Consider the following 12,241-nt stretch of genomic DNA (forward strand, 5'->3'; position numbering starts at 1 on the left):
CACACATGAGCCTTCTACTGCATTCATACACATACTCTGGAGCCTTATATATCACACTCGCAAAGAACCTCGTGTCACACACAAACAAGAATCTTTTATCACACACATTTGGCGACCTATAACCTGTCAACTGAACCACAAGACCATTCTCTAAAAAGCACAGCTACCATCAACCGGTAGCGCTAGAAAAATATTTTTAAACTTAATTCTGAAGCTTAAGCTAAGTGCAGTCTGGGGGGAAAAAATCATTCATCAAACTGTCAAGACTTTATAATCACTTAAAAAACAGACCCTTGATTCTGGTTCATGGCCACTTAAAAACCAAGCAATTGGTCGACAATGCTATAGAGACATCATGGACAATAACACACCAAAACCAGTCATTCATCGATGGTGACAAAAGATCATTCCACTGATCAATTCATGTAACCATTAATCGTTATTCAAGTCAAGTGTGTGAAAAAAGCACTGGTCACTGACCTGACCATGAACACCCAACACCAATCGCTGGACACAAGTCGAACAGCACTGACCAGTCAGTTGGTTCACTTGAAAGTTCACCACACAACAACAAACAACCACAAAGTGTCTCATTGCTGGAGAACAAAAAACAATATGAATCAATCCAGGATTAAGTTAAAAAGATATGTAAAAAAAAAAATTAATTTTAAAAAAACACCACATGCAAGAAAAAAAATTATCTCCACTGTAGAATCTTGAGCAATTTTAGCTGTGGCAAGTTCTCTTCAAGACCTTATTTTAAACTTGGTAGCAGTTAACCCCTCAAGAAGACGTGCATCGTCATGAACGTTTATATTATTACTACCTAAGCTCTAGCGTTCAAGTATGGATGTCCTTTCAAGACTTCCAGAACCTCTGTTGTCCTGGAAGTGTTTGTGGTCTGGACACTGTTGTTTTCATGTCATCAGTGTTGGTGCAGATTTCACTCCACTTTATTGTGTCACTTGTTTTGTTGCAACAGATCTCTTAGAGCAGCTCTCAGTGGGGACATTTTGCCACAGTGCAACACCAGCCTTTTTTTTTTTCTTTCTTTTTTCTTTCTTTTTTCTTTCTTCCCCCCCATCTGCAAGTGTATTTGTTTTCCTGTCAGAGTGGAATTTTCTACAGAATTCTGCCAGGGACAACTCTTATTGCCGTGGGTTATTTTATGTGCGCGAAGTGCATGCTACATACAGGACCCTGGTTTATCGTCTCATCCGAATGAGTAGCTTCCAGACCACCACTCAAGGTCTGGTAGAGAAGGAGAAAATTCCGGCGAGCGTGGGATTCGATCCCACATGCTCAGATCCTCTCACTTCAAAGACTGAGCAAATCGAGAATGTCACTTATCTGAAACATGGCGGCCATTGAGAATGATTGTTAACCTACTGCCGGAAATGGCATTTCATTGGCTAGCAGACGGCTGTCTAATGGTGAGATGTTGTATCACCGAGTTGCCGCAATAAATTTTGGCCGAGATGAGCAAACAGATAGGCCTGGTTTGCGTCAGTTTGACAAGGTAAGTATATTTCGCCAAACTGGGAGTATGATACACTTCACCAGCAGGCTGCCTCTCCCCTGGAGAGAAAAATGAAAACCTGCCACAGCTAACATCACAGATTCCACCTCAGATGAGGAAATGTTCCTAGCTGTATATGCCAGAATCAGGGGGGCAGGGGGTGGGGACACCTCTACATTGAAAATAGTGATACAGTGACGCAGTGAAGCAGACATCACAAGGAGTTGAGGAAAAGTCTTGAAATGCACAGACAGGAACTTAACACTAAAAGCCTTGAAATGCACAGACTGGAACTTAACACTAAAAGCCTTGAAATGCACAGACAGGAACTTCACACTAAAAGCCTTGAAATGCACAGACAGGAACTTCACACTAAAAGCCTTGAAATGCACAGACAGGAACTAAACACTAAAAGCCTTGAAATGCACACAGGAACTTCACACTAAAAGCCTTGAAATGCACAGACAGGAACTAAACACTAAAAGCCTTGAAATGCACACAGGAACTTCACACTAAAAGCCTTGAAATGCACAGACAGGAACTTGACACTAAAAGTCTTGAAATGCACAGACAGGAACTTAACACTAAAAGCCTTGAAATGCACAGACAGGAACTAAAAACTAAAAGCCTTGAAATGCACAGACAGGAACTAAACACTAAAAGCCTTGAAATGCACACAGGAACTTAACACTAAAAGCCTTGAAATGCACAGACAGGAACTTAACACTAAACCTTGAAATGCACAGACAGGAACTTAACACTAAAAGCCTTGAAATGCACAGACAGGAACTAAACACTAAAAGCCTTGAAATGCACAGACAGGAGCTTCACACTAAAAGCCTTGAAATGCACAGACAGGAACTTAACACTAAAAGCCTTGAAATGCACAGACAGGAACTTAACACTAAAAGCCTTGAAATGCACAGACAGGAACTCAACACTAAAAGCCTTGAAATGCACAGACAGGCAGGAACTTAACACTAAAAGCTTTGAAATGCACAGACAGGAACTTAACACTAAAAGCCTTGAAATGCACAGACAGGAACTTAACACTAAAAGCCTTGAAATGCACAGACAGGAACTTGACACTAAAAGCCTTGAAATGCACACAGGAACTTCACACTAAAAGCCTTGAAATGCACAGACAGGAACTTAACACTAAAAGCCTTGAAATGCACACAGGAACTTGACACTAAAAGCCCACTTGAAGCACAACTCTTACTCAGCCCTGCAGAGGTGTTGACAACACAAAATGAATGAAATGTACAGCGTAGGTTCGACAGTACGTTAAAAGATTTACAACTTCATACTATAAGAATGAATAAGTAGAACAGATACAACAATACGATGGCAGAATAATACCCATAGCTAGACTGACTGGCAGGCTTGCGAGTGGGGATAAGTCATTTGGAACATGATCATCAACAAAAAACAAATATCTGAATCAATCAAGAGTGCCATTACACACTTCACAATAATATCATGACAACAAAAATGACATCTGTTCCCATCAAGCCAGTTTCCACTCATACCCTTTGCCTCAAGATTCTGTTTTACATAGTAAACAAGTTTGTGAATGTGTAGCGATAGTGTAGTACACACACACACATTAATAAATTATGTGTATGAAAAAAAATATACACACACGACTCTTCTTGTGAATGTAGCTCAGATAACAAAAGGGACATTTCTGTAACCCTCCCAAAAGTGAAGGGTGGGAAAGTACCTCCCAACTCAACAGTGACCACCACACAGCCAGAATGATGGTAGTCAGATGGGCAGTGAAAAAAGGCCAATTGAATACTGTGCTCACAATTTTTTTTGCAAACAGTATTTCATTAAGGTAACCAACCACTAGGGGGTGTGTATGTGTTGGCCATTCTTGGATCACTCCACGTGTACAGCCCATGAAAAGAACATGGACGTCTTGAAATCTCAAACGTGTAACTTTCTATGTCCCAAACTCCACAGCAAAGGAGTTCCAGAATTTATCTGAGTGCTTTCTGACACATGATCATGCACAGCATGGGTTCAATCTTGCTCTAGTCTTCACTTCAAAAAATTATAACACGTGACTTTTCAATGGCACTGGCTGGTCCTCTTGATGAAAAAACATAAGCATAATGCACAATTTTAAATAGCGCTGCTACAAGTGTAAAAATACTGAACACGAACACACAGAGGTCTCTGAAATGACTTCCTTTCCAGTCGTGACAAACAAAATGGTCTGGCAATTAATATACTTACGACAAAACTGTGTGTGTACACAAAGATTAAAACTGTGTCAGTGTTGTCTCCTCATTCTGCTGTTCAATAAACAATAAATTCACCATTCACAGAACAATTTTCATTCGAATCAAACATTAAAAACTGCAGAACTTCAGACGTTTGCTTTCTGCCATAAACCCTCATTTCTACAATGTCCATGTTCCTCTTAGCAAACAGTGGAGGGGGGTGGGGGGGGGGGGTCCAAGTTTCTGAAGAATTTCTTAAATTTTTACCACCACCATAAATAATTAACTTTTCATGGTTTTGTTGTTGTTTTTTCTCCATATGTGTGTGTGTGCTCGCTATCTTTTTCTTACTTCTTATAAAACAGTTACACTTACACATTAAAAAAATATATATATACACAATGTTTCTGTTTGAGGAATATTCTCTGTATCTGTTCTTTCTCCCTCTCCCCACTCTTCCCAAAACTCTCTTACAGTGCAAATTTCGGTACTTGTGTTCCAACCACAAAACATCACTTTCTGTTCCTCAAATTATCCACTCATCTGATCTCTTCCCATCACCACTACTGACCCCCCCCTTTTTTTTTCTTTCTTTTTTTTTCTTCTTTTTTTGTATAGCTCTGCCCTCAGTTTGGTCTTCATGAAAAATCTGCTTCATTTTTGCCCCCTTGCAGACGACAAGTATTACTTCCAAGTGTTCTTACCAAATAAATAAATAAATAATGCAGAGACATACATTGACCAAGAGCTGTATAGATCTACACAGCCACATTCACACCACACCGCCCAAGCACTTGGGAGTTGAAGACTACCTAGAAATTAAAAACATCCACACTGTGGATAACTATCGATCCTTTTTTGATTACATGTCAAAACGGAAAAAAAATCTGCACAACGTCGTACACACACAATCAGGCAGACCAGTGCACTGTCATCTCGCTCGTCTTTGCTGCCAGCAAGATGGCATCACAAGTCCTTCCTGGGGGGTGGGTGGGGGGGGAACGGAAAGTGTGTCGTCATGAATGTCGATGGCGCTGTTGTCACGATAAACCTATGGGATGGCGTAAAACGGCGGCAGTACGATGATGAAGTGGTGGTGGTGGTGGTGTAAGTATCGCGATGGGAGTGGAGATGTTGGGGGGGGCGTGGGGGGAGGGGAAGGGAAGGGGAGGGGGAGGAACTAAACAGGGAGCCGTCATCACTTCTTCTTCTGCTTCCGCTGTGTTTCCTTCTCCTTCTTCTGCTGCTTCTGCTTCTTCTTCTCCTCCTTGGCTTTCTGCTTCTGCCTCAAGCTGGACACCAGTTTGTAGGTGAAGAAGGCTGCACACACACACACACACACACACAGTCACACACCACAGAGCACGCACACACACACACACACACACAGTCACACACCACAGAGCACACACACACACACACAGTCACACACCACAGAGCGCACACACACACACACCACAGAGCACACACCACAGAGCACACACCACAGAGCGCACACACACACACACAGTCACACACCACAGAGCGCACACACACACACACACAGTCACACACCACAGAGCACACACACACACACACACACACACACACACAGTCACACACCACAGAGCGCACACACACACACACACACACACACACACAGTCACACACCACAGAGCACACACACACACACACACAGTCACACACCACAGAGCACACACACACACACACAGTCACACACCACAGAGCGCACACACACACACAGTCACACACCACAGAGCACACACACACACACACACACACACAGTCACACACCACAGAGCGCACACACACACACACACACACACAGTCACACACCACAGAGCACACACACACACACACACACACACACAGTCACACACCACAGAGCACACACACACACACACACACACACAGTCACACACCACAGAGCACACACACACACACACACACACACAGTCACACACCACAGAGCGCACACACACACACACACACACACAGTCACACACCACAGAGCACACACACACACACACACACACACCACAGAGCACACACACACACACAGTCACACACCACAGAGCACACACACACACACAGTCACACACCACAGAGCACACACACACACACACACACAGTCACACACCACAGAGCACACACACACACACACAGTCACACACCACAGAGCACACACACACACACACACACACACACACAGTCACACACCACAGAGCACACACACACACACACACAGTCACACACCACAGAGCACACACACACACACACAGTCACACACCACAGAGCACACACACACACACAGTCACACACCACAGAGCACACACACACACACACCACAGAGCACACACCACAGAGCACACACACACACACAGTCACACACCACAGAGCACACACACACACACACACAGTCACACACCACAGAGCGCACACACACACACACACACACACACACACCACAGAGCACACACACACACACAGTCACACACCACAGAGCACACACACACACACACACACACACAGTCACACACCACAGAGCACACACACACACACACAGTCACACACCACAGAGCACACACACACACACACACACAGTCACACACCACAGAGCACACACACACACACACAGTCACACACCACAGAGCACACACACACACACAGTCACACACCACAGAGCGCACACACACACACACACAGTCACACACCACAGAGCACACACACACACACACACACACACACACACAAACACACACACACACACACAGTCACACACCACAGAGCGCACACACACACACACACAGTCACACACCACAGAGCACACACACACACACACACACACACACACACAGCACACCCCACAGTTTAGACAAATAATCTGACAGGCAATAAACTGAAGGTCTATACAAACAATAAAACACCTTCAGATTTACCCTGATCTTTGACATTTTTCCAACACTGACCAGTCACATTCATATTTCTTTGATCTCATGACCTACCTAATAGTAACCAGACAATATAGTATAACACAATAAGCAGACAATATAGTAACTAGAAACATGTATTTCTGTGGTTATATATCTTTTTTAATTTCCCCTATAGCTATGGCTTAGACTAGAGCTTGGCCGACTGTCTACCAGGGCTGAAAATGTAATTTAACGAAACCATTTCTCGGAATAAAAATTCTGGGAAAGAATATTACAGCAAATGAACCAAAAATATAGTTTAATACCTCCCTCTTCCATAACCAAATCAATAACCTTTCTCAGAGTTTTAAACACACACACACACACACACACATAGAGCCAGAAACAATTTGATAATTATAGTATACATGGAACAAGAAAAATACACAGCCCCTTCCCCACCCTCCCAAATGCCAATGAAATATTTTGATGACGCCATCCATTTTCAGTTTTCAGTAGCTCAAGGCGGCGTCACTGCGTTTGGACAAATCCATATACGCTACACCACATATGCCAAGCAGATGCCTGACCAGCAGCGTAACCCAATGCGCTTAATCAGGCCTTGAGAAAAAAAAAAAAAATTCACATGTCAGTCACAAAGGCTTTGCCTCTCTTGTATATAATATATACAGACATTCTCAAACAAAATCTTTTTTCAGGAAGCTGAACAACAATACAAGCACTTGGTGGTAAAGCACTGTCACACACAAACACATAATGATATGATATTGATAATATCTGAATCAATCCCTCAACTTGACAGCAAGCCGTAAGTGAGCACTACGACAATGCTACACAAATCTATAAAAGAAACTGTGTGTTGCTTCCGCCATCAACCAAACTTACCAATGACACCACCGGAGAGAGTTGCAAACAGGACAAACAGAATGATGTTCATCGACTGGTTGCCGGGGACAGACTGACTGACCGTTTCGTTTCCAGCATCACCCATCTTTTTAATTTACTTTTTTTTTTCGTTTATTTATCGTTTTTCAATTTCTTCTTTTTTTTTCTTCTTTTTTTAATTCCTTTGGACTTACAGTACGCTGACTTGTGTTTCAACAGACTCTGCGACAAGGTAAACCTGGAGTTGGTGTTCAGACAAGTGTTATTTTAACAAGTAAAGTGAACTTGTTTTCCTTACCTTTTTCTGCTTTCTGTTGCGTGAACAACATATCTTAAAAATGATGTTTATATTCATTGTAAATTCTTTAAATATATTAATCTCCACGGCGGCTCAAAAAAAAAAAAAAGAAAGAAAAAAAGGGGGGAAACAATGTATGTCTGCAATGACTGTCGTTTATATGCAGTTGGAAAATGTGTATTTCAACATAATTGCAATTGTGTAGCGTCCACCAGCCGTCAAACGAAACAAATGTATTTAATCACATTCCTGAGCACGATATAAGCTATTAGCTTGTTGTTGCTCCACTGTCTATCTGTACATGTGACATATTTACTGAATAAAATTTTGTTTAAATCAAGTAAAGTGAATGGCTCCGTTCCCCTCAGTAGTGGCGGTCAACGAAAAACTCTAGTCTACAGCGATGCTCTTCTGTAGCGCTGTTGTTGTTTTTTAAACAACTTTTGCAAAGTCATGTATGTTGTTAGCTGGGAGTATGCTGCCTTTGATTGTGAATGTGAAAGTAAAATGTGGCATTACAAGTCTTTCATGTTTTGTTTTTTTGTTTTTGTTTTTTTGTTCGTTTGTTTTTTCGATTAATGAAAAGATGTATTGGTGTTGTTAGCTTGTGAATCTGAAAGTAAAATGTGGCATTACAAGTCTTTCATGGTTTTTTTGGTTTTTTGTTTGTTTTTTCGATTAATGAAAAGATGTATTGGTGTTGTTAGCTCTCCCCCACTCTGAGTGAAAATGAAAAATTGTAAAATTCTGCAGGTGAATATATTAAAACGAATCAAGTATATACACAGTAAGAATTAACATTTACTCCCCCATCTACTCTACAATAACCACACACACACACACACACACACGTGCGCGCGCGCATTTGTGCATGCCCCACGCATCTTCAAAACACACCATATATACTCACTGACACACACACACACACTTTCTCATAATTTTAACTTGCCCAGTTAGACTTCAATAAGTACCTCTAAAGAAATCATATTTCTCTTGATTATAAATAAAACCACAAATCTTTGTTGAATCTTTGTCTTAAACCATACTATAGCAAAATCTGCATCTTTATGTTCCCCAACAAAACCAGGTTTGTTTGTGTGTTTTTTTAAACTCAACTGATCACTGTCACAAATAACCTTTGAAATTTATCTAGAAAAACCTGATGACATTTATTTCACTTTCAAGCAAAACAAGAAAATAATTATGATTACTGTGTGAACAGAAAAAGATCTGTTCATACCAAAAGCAGAGGTAAAAAAAACCCAAAAAAACTTGCCATATGGTTTCCAAAACAGTGACACTTTACCTACCAATAAAGCACAGATATGGTTTCAATACCAATGCAAATGTCTTTCAGACGAAATATGTTCTATCCAACAATTACAATCATGTATCAATTCACAACTACCCAAATCAATATGTATTGGTCACAACATAAGCGGAGGTTAAAAAAAAAAAAAAAACCCACTCCTGCTACCAAGCCGCAGAGAGAAAACCACGATTCACTGTATATTTTCAAGACTGACAATGGAAACAGCTGTTGGGATGTTCATGTCCACACAAGAGTAAGCATTAAAATTAAATATAATGCCCTCTCTGCACTGATCAAACGACCCACCGTTGTCCCAACTGAATGACGCAAACTAAAATCAAACGGGATATAATTAAAAGCGAGGTGACCTAACTAAGCACAGGTGGCCTGTTATCCTGTGTTAAAAAACCTACACACAGAACACAGTGATGCTCCTGCAACGACTGAAGTGAAGCGAACACTGCTTGACGGAGGCCACGTGGTGGGACTGGCAACAGCTTTCCCCGTTCCCATGAGCTGTACTTTATGATGGGTTATCTTGGTTATTGTCTGTGTCAAAGTAACGCTCTGGCTGTATTCTGTGTCAGCTGGCTGCTATCTTTTCCTTCTGGGCTTTTATTGCACATTTTTTATTAAAAAAAAATTTCTTCAAGCACACACACTTGCACACAAAGATGCACATGCTTACATCACATACACACACACACACACACACACACACACACACACACACACAACCAAACACAGAAATGTTCATGTCTTTTTATTTTCACACACAGGTTGTCTTTCTAAACCCCACACGTTTTATCCAGGTGAAGTATACTGTACTATTGACCCTTTCCCTGCCATCTTCACAGCTTGCTCAGTGACAGCCTACCTGTCTGCTGCTGCACTGGGCTGCCTGGCCACACTGAACTGTGATCTAGGTCATTACACTTAATCCCCTGTGCATTTCAACAGACACTATGTTTATATCATCACTGTTCTTCTTCTTCTTCTGCATTCACTCGTATGCACACGAGTGGGCTTTTACGTGTATGACCATTTTTACCCCACCACGTAGGCAGCCATACTCCGTTTTCGGGGGTGTGCATGCTGGGTATGTTCTTGTTTCCATAACCCACTGAACGCTGACATGGATTACAGGATCTTTAACGTGCGTATTTGATCTTCTGCTTGCATATACACACGAAGGGGTTCAGGCACTAGCAGGTCTGCACATAGGTTGACCTGGGAGATCATAAAAATCTCCACCCTTTACCCACCAGGCGCCGTCACCATGATTCAAACCCGGGACCCTCAGATTGACAGTCCAACGCTTTAACCACTCGGCTATTGCGCCCGTCACTGTTACAGCTCTACATAATCTGCCACCTACACTAGTCTGTAGATATGACTTGACAATTGTCACATACAGTAGTCTATATACTTTTTAACAACCATCACCTTCAGCAGTTTATAGCTGTTGACAAATGCCTCTTATGGTAGCCAATCATACTTTCTTGACAACTGTCATATACAGTAGTCTAGTTATACTTGATAACAATTAACTGTCCCACATGGTAGTCCATTATTCTTGTCAAAAACTGTCGTCTGGAGTAGTCCAGATATACCAGTACACAAATGCCACCTACAGTTGCTTAATACTTATCAAAAACTGTTTCCTGTGGCAGTCTTTATAATTTATATCTAAAACTGTTGCCTTTGTCAGTCTAATACATCTAATTCCTGCACCAGTTTGCTAACTGGTCAGCAGCAGCAGCAGCAGCAGCAGAATAGGTGTTAATATAATGGAATTTGTAAACAGGTAACCAAAAATGTGAATTTTATACCATGTTATCTACTTGTGTGACCTAGTGATCAAATGTCCATACTTAAAAAACATGCAGATATCTGTTAAAATTCAAATGTAAAAATTATGTAGGGAAAAAAATAAAGAAGGCATGTTAATTCGCCAGAGAGAAAAGGGAGAGAGAAAAAAAGGTGTTAAATGTCCTGCATGCAACTAAGGTGGAAAAAAAAACAACAGTACTAGTAAGTGACCTGGCTAACCACCCTGGTTGAATCTGAATCTTGTTGCAAACTTCTAACAGCCCTATCAAACTAAACTATAAATATGTGTGTGTGTGTGTGTGTGTGTGTGTGTGTTGCTGTTGTTGTTGTTTGTTTCAACTGAAGGAATGGGGTGAGAAAGAGAAGCATAAACTCCTTAAGTTAAAATTGATCTACTCACACTAAAACAACAATCTCGCTTATTTTAAACTGTTCCTTTGCCAGGTGTTTAGGATGAAGCAGTCTTACATTATTGTGTAATAATTAAAGTACTTAGTGATAGTGAAACACAACAGGATCGCCAGTTTTAGGTGCCAGAATAATCAATTTATATGACTGTGCGCCCCTGAAGAACGAAGTTGATGTTGACTGCTTAATACTAAATTGAAAACCTTTTTTTTTTTTTTAATCGCTCAGTAAATGTCTTGTGTACAGCAAGAGTTGCGTTTAACGACATTTTGGCTGACGCTCTTCAGGTCAAGTCCTGAAATGTTTTGTTTTTGTTTTGTTTTTTGTTTTTTTATCAGTGTGTTGGTGAGTTTTCGATCATTAAACCTACTTTACTGTGACAGATACTGCATTTATATTCTGGGCGAGTTGCTCATGTGGAGACTGCACATCATTTCCTTAAGTAAAAGTATCTATGTTGTTCATTTTATGAGTTAAATTAGAACAACCCATTAGTTGCCAAGACAATCAGTCCTATCACATGACACGTGTACTATGAGCCCAAGAAAAGTGAAACACGTCGGCAGTAGCAGACGAACACATAACGAACATATGGCAGATATCCTTATTCATTTGACAACACAGACACCTTACCTACTAAGACGACAATGATGATGCCTGGAACAATAAAAACGGTGTTGTCGATGTGTTCTTTCACCGGGCCTGAGCCAAATTCAACCATGTTGGCAAAGGGGTTAAGTCGGCGACAGCCTTTGCAGACACGAAAAGCACCTGAATGTTTCCACGCAAGGTTAAAAGCGGAAGTTGATGATGGTCCAA

At 41.2% G+C, this 12,241-nt stretch overlaps 1 long non-coding RNA gene across 2 annotated transcripts; it reads right to left on the reverse strand.

Annotated features, from left to right (window-relative positions):
• Positions 1–1,307: 1,307 nt before the first annotated feature.
• LOC143277821 (uncharacterized) lies at positions 1,308–12,226 on the reverse strand. 2 transcript variants are annotated; one of them, XR_013053788.1, is made up of 2 exons: positions 12,056–12,226; positions 1,308–5,073 (listed from the first exon to the last, which is right to left on the reverse strand). It is a non-coding gene; the product is annotated as an uncharacterized LOC143277821 (long non-coding RNA). The 2 variants fall into 2 exon arrangements; XR_013053787.1 differs by lacking the exon at positions 12,056–12,226 and adding an exon at positions 7,572–8,287.
• Positions 12,227–12,241: the final 15 nt, after the last annotated feature.

Source organism: Babylonia areolata, chromosome 35, assembly GCF_041734735.1.
Source record: "Babylonia areolata isolate BAREFJ2019XMU chromosome 35, ASM4173473v1, whole genome shotgun sequence".
NCBI lineage: Eukaryota > Metazoa > Mollusca > Gastropoda > Neogastropoda > Buccinidae > Babylonia > Babylonia areolata.